Here is an 8139-nt window from a genome sequence, read left to right as displayed (position 1 = left end):
TCCTCCTCCTCACCCCACCCCCAAAAACTGGAGCTTTTCACACACAAAAAGAAATATTCCATTTTACAGATGGAAAAATGGAGGAACCAAGAGTTCAAAGTATATAGCAAATGAGCCAGGTGTCATTTGAATTCAAGCTCTTCTACTTACTAACTATGAGAACTTGGGTAATGAACTTCTCTGAGCCTCAATTTCCTAACCTATAAAATGGGGATTTTAAAATATTACATGTATAAACTACTTAGCACAGTGACTGGCACATAGTATATAATAAATTGCTACAATAATTAGCATTATATGTCAGATCCTTCTCTTTCCCCTTTTCCAGTCCAATATCTGTCCCTTAAAATAGAATAACCTGTGGAGTAAGAAAAACGCAACAAAGACCTTTCATCAACAAAATCAAGCATAACTCTTACACACACACACACACACACACACACACGCAATCTACGAGTGCATTTGGTACTGAAATCCAGTTCTAGATTCAGAGAGTTGTCTTTTTTGAAGAATAAAAAAGTAAACATAGCTAATAATAAAGATATTCAGAAATGAAGATGAAGGGAGAACAATGCCACAACACATTGTTTGGGAGTTCTAGTGAGGAACCAGAGTTCTTTGCAAATCCTTAATCAAAGGCTAATCCTCCTCCTTTGAGGATAGTCATCCTCTTTAACGAAAAGCAAAACCACATAAAAGATACAAATGAAGGGTGATGGAAAAGGGTACACATATTTAAAGAGCCAAAACAGACAAATCTCCCCTCAAATGCAAAAAAAATGTCAGATATCATAAATTTCATTGCTAACCCTTTCAATTACTCAATACTTACATTTATATTATACATTTTAGAAGGTTTTAGTTCCAAGTGGCAAACTTTACCTGTCACTTTCAACAGACAGGAGAGGTCAGCAAAGAACACTCCCGTTCTTTGGCAAGTGACTCCATCATCATCATCATCATCATCATCATCATCATCATCATCAGTTACATTTGGATAGCCTTTACATTTTTCAAAGCACTTCCACATACATTATTCAATTACATTTTTGAGCAGTTAACTTGCAAAAAATAATGTGTCAGGAGTGTAGGAAATGTTACACATTAAGCAAAAGTTAAGCAACAAAGGTGAAGGGAAAGATAACAGTGATCTTATTCATTTACCAGATATTGACTGAATACTCACAAAATGGTCTAGACACTTTGAGATATGAATAAGTCAACAATAAAAATACATAATCCTCATCCTCTGGGCCAAAATAATAGTAATAATTTGTAATTCTGAATATTTATGTTGTGCCAATAAACATAAAAACAATAATTGTATTTTTGTTATTAATCCCATATTATCAATGATAAAACCAAGGCTTAGAGAGGTAAAGAAACTTGCCCAAAGTCACATAGGAAGTAAATAATAGAGCCATTTTCTGACATGTCACCTATAAAGAAAAACAATTAAACTAGCTGTAACCCACCATACATTTTTTAGCACATTAAAAAATACATAGAGCCCTGGCCAGTATGGCTCAGTTGGTTGGAATGTCATCCCGTGCACCAAAAGGTGGTGTGTTTGATTCCCAATCAGGGCACATACCCAGTTTTCAGGTTCGATCCCCATGTGCAGGAGGCAATTGATCAATGGTTCTCTCTCACATCAATGTTTCTCTCTCTCTCTCTCTCTCTCTCTCTCTCTCCCTCCCTTCCTCTCTCTAAAAATCAATACAAATAAAATTAAATAAAAACAAAAACACACACATAATTACCTAGTATCATCCAATGCTTTCACGCATCAATTAGTGATACCTAACTACTTGCCAACTGGAAAGTCTTAACATGGAAACATTTCATTTGCCAGACATGAAGCACTTACAATAAAGAAAAGGGGGAAACAATTTCTTTGCCAGAAGAGAAGACTGCTGTTTTGATCTCTATTGCATTATTGGTCAGGCGAGCTTGTGCTGGAAACTGAAAGTCAGATCCATTTCATGGCATGATGGAGAAAATGATAAAGTGGTGAATTTTCTCCAAGTTGAGTTTGTTGGATATTAGTAATAATTTGAAATGGAATAGGGAGCTCTATTTTATTTTGAGGCAATCAGGTTAGGTTATATAAGCTTGTTTTTAAAGTATATTGGGCAGCTTCCTCAGATCAAGATTCTGAAATTGAAGAGTCTAAGAGGCCAAATTCCTTGTACCTACCATCCCATCCAATGAGTAACTCACAAGTTTGTACTTTCTTCCTGATGTGACAAGAAGAAAGTATTTGAAATGGCAAGGACAGGGTGGGGGGGAGGGGGGGAGAGGAATTTTTTCATCTCTCATTGCTAAACTGCAATGAGCTCTCTATAATCATAGATTTTTGAGGAAGTAAGGAGCTATTTGGTGGAAATTAAATAATTTCAGAGATATACAGAAGCTGAAGACTCTGAATCATTCCTTAAGTTTCCATACCGAAATGCAATACATAAGACATATTTGAATTATCAACCATCTGTCCAACAAATGTGGCTCCATTTCAAAAGAAAATGATTGCACCGAAAATAAATTATACTCCCTAAGAAGATGCGAATATTCCTAAATAAGAAGATAAATTATAAACAGCACTGTCCTGAAATTTAAATGTCTGGCTATGTGGACAAACTCTGGGAAATATTTGGGACCTTACTTCCCTGCTGAAGTACATTGTCTTCCATGATAGTGCTAAAGTCCAAGTTGAGATTCATGATCAACCTGGAGTTAAATTTTAGACGTGCTGTGACTCAGAACATACTGCACAATTCCCAAAAATAATTTAATCCATCATACATTTCTCTAACTTGATCAAACTAAACAACAATTAAATATAAAATTATAACTCTTTAGAGACACTCTTTAAAACTCCTAAAACTATAACATTCTTTAGTATTGACTATGTACCAGGAATTATTCTAAACACTTTACCCTAGTAACCCTTGTAAGCCTCACAACAATCCTATACAGTAGGTGCTGTTTTATTCCCCTGCCCTTCTTTTCCTATAAATGAAAAAACTGAGGAAACTGTTAACAATTTCAAAAATTCATGCAGAATACATATAAATTGTTCTTTTACTCATTCAGCAAATATTTATTGAGGGGCAACTATGTGCCCAGTACTGGGGTATAACAGTGCATGAGACAGCTATAGCCCCTGATCTCATGATGTTTATGATAAAGTGCCAAAGATGAACAAAATAGACCAAAAAAATGTTTTAAAGGTCTATAATGAGCCATGCATGGAGCTGAAATAGAGAATAAAGGATCTAGGGAATCTCTTCTTTACATATGGTGGTTTGAGAAGTCCTCTCAGAAAATATAATATTTAAGTTAAGGCATAATGAGAAGATGCTAGACATGAAAAAATGGGAGAAAGTTCCTGGGTTAAGACCACAAAGTGAGCACAGTCATCTAAATCATACACACCCGAGCCCAGCCGGCGTGGCACAGGGGTTGAGTGTCGACCTAATGAACCAGGAGGTCACGGTTTAATTCCCAGTCAGGACACATGCCGGGGTTGTGGGTTTGATCTCCAGTGGGGGGCATGCAGGAGGCAGCTGATCAATGACTCTCTCTCTTCATTGATGTTTCTATCTCACTCTCATTCTCCCTTCCTCTCTGAAATCAATAAAAATATATATTTTTTAAAAGTCACTTAAATCATACACCACCAAACTACAGTGAAAGGATTGTTTAAAGAGAAGAAGAAAGAAACAATAGGCAAGAAGACATATGGCAACATAATTTTGAAGCCGAAAAGCCAATAGACAAGTAGCAATTGACTTGGTAGACCAGAGAGAGTTGAATCCCAGGCCAACAGCAATGAAAGCTGAGAACGAACAATGTGCATCTCAGAATTCTCAAAAAGCATTGAATTAATTGGCAGCACCAGATAGCTCTGAATTAAAGGTGTGGAGCAGGAATGGGAGTTTTAAAAATAGAAGGAGGGCCCCAAACCGGTTTGGCTCAGTGGATAGAGCATCAGCGTGTGGACTGGACGGTCCTGGGTTCTATTCTGGTTAAGGGCTCATGCCTGGGTTGCAGGCTCCATCCCCAGTGGCGGGGGGTGGGGCGTGCAGGAAGCAGCCAATCAATGATTCTCTCTCTCATCATTGATGTTCCTATCTCTCTCTCCCTCTCCCTTCTCTGAAATCAATAAAAATATTTTTTAAAAAATAATAAAAATAGAACGAGGGATTGGCCAAAAGCTGTTTAAGAAGCAAAATGATCCCTAAATGATCTCCACTACTTCACGTCCCTGAAAGAGCTCCTCTCCCAACTCAGTGGATCTAAGTCTATTGTCTAAAGAGAATAGACACCAGAGAGTCTCTGGAATGAAAGAAATCGAAAACAGTTGAAGACCAGTTAACTTACCTAAACCAATGGGATTTAGTGGGCATGTGGAGTTTGGATACTGAACACAGAGCTGAGCCAACCTCTGCCCACCCCACCCTACCCCTAGCAGACAGACCCATTCCCTTCAGACTGGAGATTGGAATCCTCTTTTTCTCTCCTTCCTTCTGTGAACCTAACCAGTCAAAGACGAAAGACCTGAAGACAGTGACATCAGGGGTTTCCCAATAAATGCCCCCAGCGATGTGCTCAGGTCAGCTCCTTAGTCCCAACCCTTAACCATAAAGATAGCAAAGAACCGTAAAGAAAGCCTCTAACATAGAAGACAGACCAGAAGGAACAGAAAATCAACTTGGAGAAAAGTAATCTATGTAGAAGGAAAAATACTTTAAAAAACCTGTTATTAATATCAGAAAGATGAGATACTCTACCCAAGAATGAATGTTGACGTCCTATCTAAAAAAAAAAAAAAAAAAGCTCTCTGGTCCCGGCATGCTCTGCAGACTAGGCCAGGCCTTACTGCTGGGCAGGAAGATGGTGGCACCTGGTGTGGAGCCACAGATCTTGGTACAATACTTGGTGTCCCGAAAGGATCTATGGCAAGCACCGTTCTCCTGGCCAGTGGGCACACCAGTGGCGCAGGCTTGTCACACAACCACTGCGACCTTGCACATTCACCTTGACCACCCACACACTGTTGCTTAGCTCCGGGAGCAGGGGCGCATGAGCAAGGTGGTCCTTGAGGCCCCAGATGAGATACCCCCCACCCCCCGCACGCACCAGCAAAGGAGCTGGCTGAGACACTGCAAAAGGAGCAGCCAGAGAATGTCACCACTTGCATTGCACTCCGTCCCTACACCAAGGGAGAAGTGCATCCATATTTGAAGAAGTTCCAATTGTTCAAGTGACTGATGTTATGAATTGCTTTGATATATTTGAGTATCAGCTGGATCCAGAAACTGCATGCCATCCAACCCTCAGCATCATGTACTCCTTTCAATGGCAACTTCCTCTTCCCTTTAAATTATGACAGTTTCTTGAGAGTCAAACACATGTTCACATTAAAGTTGTCATTAGAAAAAAAAGAAGAAGAAGAAAAGCGCAGCTGCTGCAGCCACTACGGGAGGCATCTGTGACAAGATGAAGCTCACCATCCTGGACCATTATTCTCAGCCAGTGACTGGGCCCCAAATACATCAGGAATGTCATCATCTAGTTCAACCCAGAACCAGACAAGTACTTCACCCTGGTACTTGCACCCAACTTGGCCACTATAAGAAGCTAACTGAATACTACAAGAATGGAGAGCCATCCTTCAAATAAGCGAAGACCTTCAACATGGATGAGGATGTGGGTCTTCCTCAAGACCACCCACAGAGTTGCCACTCCTTGATGTGGGACAACTTCTTCAAGCACACTGACATCTACCCAGAAAACACCCACATTCTGGATGGGAATGCAACTGACCTGCAGGCTCAGAGGGACGCCTTTGAAGAGAAGATCAAGGCTGCAGGAGGGACTGAGCTGTTTGTTGGAGGCATCGGCCCTGACAGGTACATTGTTTTCAATGAGCCGGGTTCCAGGCTGGTGTCCAGGGCCCGTGCGAAGACGCTAGCCATGGACATCACCCTGGACAAAGCTAGATTCTTCTATGGAGATCTCACCAAGGTGCCCACCATAGCCCTGATGGTGGGCATGGGCACTCACATGGATGCTATAGAGGTGACGATCCTCATCACGGGTGCTCACAGGGCATTTGCTCTGTACAAAGCCATAGAGGAGGAAGTGAGCCATAGGTGCACCATGTCTGCCTTCCCACAGCATCTCCGCACCGTGTTTGTGTGTAATGAGGATGCCACCCTGGAGCTTAAAGGGAAGACTGTCAAGTATTTCAAAGGTTTAATTCTTGTTCATAACAAGTTGGTGGACTCCTTGTACAGTATCAACGAAAAAAACAGAAACGGCAGTCTTCTAAGAAACCACGCTGTGACTCGCCTGTGCTACTCCTAGTGTCAGGTACCTCATTGGGACAGGCAGGGCTTTCTGGAAATTGTCTTTTTAGAAGGATAGAATTGTAGTTATTTTTTAAAAAAAAAAAAAGGGAGGGGGGAATTCTATTTCTTTAATCCTGTATGATTACCCCAGATAAATGGGTGAACTTACTGTTCTCAGCTGTGGAGCGTGGAGCCTAGTCGTGGAGGTTAGCTACAGGAGAAATGACTTCTTTGTAACTTAGTCTTAATCAGGAAAAAAAAAATCACTCCATAAATTTGGTGTCTTCTCCACACAGATTAAGGGTTTTTAGATTTCTGTTCTGCCTGTGACAATGTTCACATGTGCAAACACACTCCTGTCAGGAATTTCTATCCTTATGTGCAGATTCTCAGTTGGGGGGAATAGGGATTTGCTGTACCGGACAAAACCTCTTTAGAGGGGCTTGAGAGACCCCCCTGAGCAAACCTGCCCCTTATTTGAGAATCACTGTTCCAGACTAAGGAACAAACTCTCAGTGTGTAAAATCAGCAAAACGAGGCAGCGTCTCTGGTCAATAACAAGTGCCATGGAAAGAAAACTGCCTTTTCTCTTCTCTTCTCTCTTCTCTCTCTCTCTCCCTCTCTCTCTCTCCCTCCCCCCTACCTCTCCCAGTTGGCCTTTCCATAAACTCTGAGGACTCCTAGGGGGAGGGCTTGGGAGCATAGGCTTAAAGAGAAGGCTTTGCTGATAAACTCAGAACCTCAAGGGGCCCAGCAACATGAAACTCCTCTCCCTCAGGGACCCTCCAGCATGGGAGGAAGGCAGAAGCCCTCTTTCCACCAGAGTCCTGTGCTTTTGTTCCAAGGCCTCACTGGGACTCCCTCTTTTTACATACTCATTAACAAGTAGAAGGCCCCCTGGGGCAACAGACACGGCATAATTTCAATGTGGTGTTCAGCCAAGGTGATGGGGGCTGAGGCAAGCAGCTCAATTATGAGTTGTCACAATACGTAAGTAGAGTGCTAAGACAACATACAAATGCTTCTAACGTTGCCTTTCCCCACCTAAAATACCCTGCCCTTCTACTCCTCTCAGGTTTATGTGGCGTGCTCTGATGTTTCCAGAACATCAGGAAATAGAACTCTTTTGTCCCTTTATTCTTCACAAGGTGAGTCTATTCTCTGCCTTCCTTGTACTCTTCTAAGCCTCCTCCTCCTCCCTGTCTTTGTGCCTGTTTCAAGCTACTGCTGCCTCTATTTCTGGGGAAGATCTTTCAGAGCCCAGCTCTGCCTCTAAAGTGCTGTGTTTGGTACCAGTATTTTGTCTTTAGCTTTTATACATGATTGTGCTGCTATTCTGTTTTAAGCTAATAGATCAATGGGCTTGTTTACAATATAATATTTTCTATTAAATTCAATAGTGTAAAAAACAAACATAGGAATCATTGAAAATTAAAAATATGATCCTAGAGCCTGACCAGTGTGGCTCAGCAGTTGAGCATCAACCAATGAACCAGGAGGTCATGGTTTGATTCCCAGTCAGGGCACATGCCTGGGTTGTGGGCTAGATCCCCAGTGGGGGGCATGCAAGAGACAGCCAATCTATGATTCTCTCTCATCATTGATGTTTCTATCTCTTTCTCCCGCTCCCTTCTTCTCCAAAATCAATATATATATATAAAATCCTAGAAATAAATAATCAATAGAAGGGTTAGAAGATACAGTTAAGGAAATTCCTCACTCCCTAAAGTATAGCAAAAACAAACAAAAGACAAAATAAGAGAGCAATGATCAATCCAGG

General features: G+C 41.2%; 2 pseudogenes; both read left to right on the top strand.

The window, feature by feature from the left end:
* Window positions 1–4857: 4857 nt before the first annotated feature.
* LOC111828270 lies at window positions 4858–5273 on the top strand (annotated as a pseudogene).
* Window positions 5274–5505: 232 nt separating this feature from the next.
* LOC102436392 lies at window positions 5506–6443 on the top strand (annotated as a pseudogene).
* The last annotated feature ends 1696 nt before the right edge of the window (window positions 6444–8139 follow it).

This window comes from Myotis lucifugus, unplaced genomic scaffold (genome assembly GCF_000147115.1).
Source record: "Myotis lucifugus unplaced genomic scaffold, Myoluc2.0 scaffold_316, whole genome shotgun sequence".
NCBI classification, from domain to species: domain Eukaryota; kingdom Metazoa; phylum Chordata; class Mammalia; order Chiroptera; family Vespertilionidae; genus Myotis; species Myotis lucifugus.
The sequence above is the reverse complement of the archived record's forward strand: the minus strand, read 5'-3'. Positions and strand labels throughout refer to the sequence as shown.